We start from the raw sequence: 237 nt of genomic DNA, 5'->3' as shown, positions 1-237 counted from the left end.
AGGGGGTTGAGGAACAAGTCTGAACCCAAATCCCGTCTCCAAAACAAAATTGAGAGTTTCTTTTCCCATTTTTTGCTCTCGGTTCGCATGGATTTGGGGAAATTAGGCACTTCGAGGGCGTAAAAGCCACCGTTTTTCGAATCGGGGAAGTTGGTATTTTCACTAAATGAGGGGAGGGGGCTCAGGAACAAGCCTGAGCCCAAATCCCGTCTCCAAAAGGGGAATGGGATTTTCTTT

This window comes from Diachasma alloeum, unplaced genomic scaffold (genome assembly GCF_001412515.2).
Source record: "Diachasma alloeum isolate Michigan unplaced genomic scaffold, Dall2.0 Dall_scaffold_00810, whole genome shotgun sequence".
Classification (NCBI taxonomy): Eukaryota; Metazoa; Arthropoda; class Insecta; order Hymenoptera; family Braconidae; genus Diachasma; species Diachasma alloeum.
The sequence above is the reverse complement of the archived record's forward strand: the minus strand, read 5'-3'. Positions refer to the sequence as shown.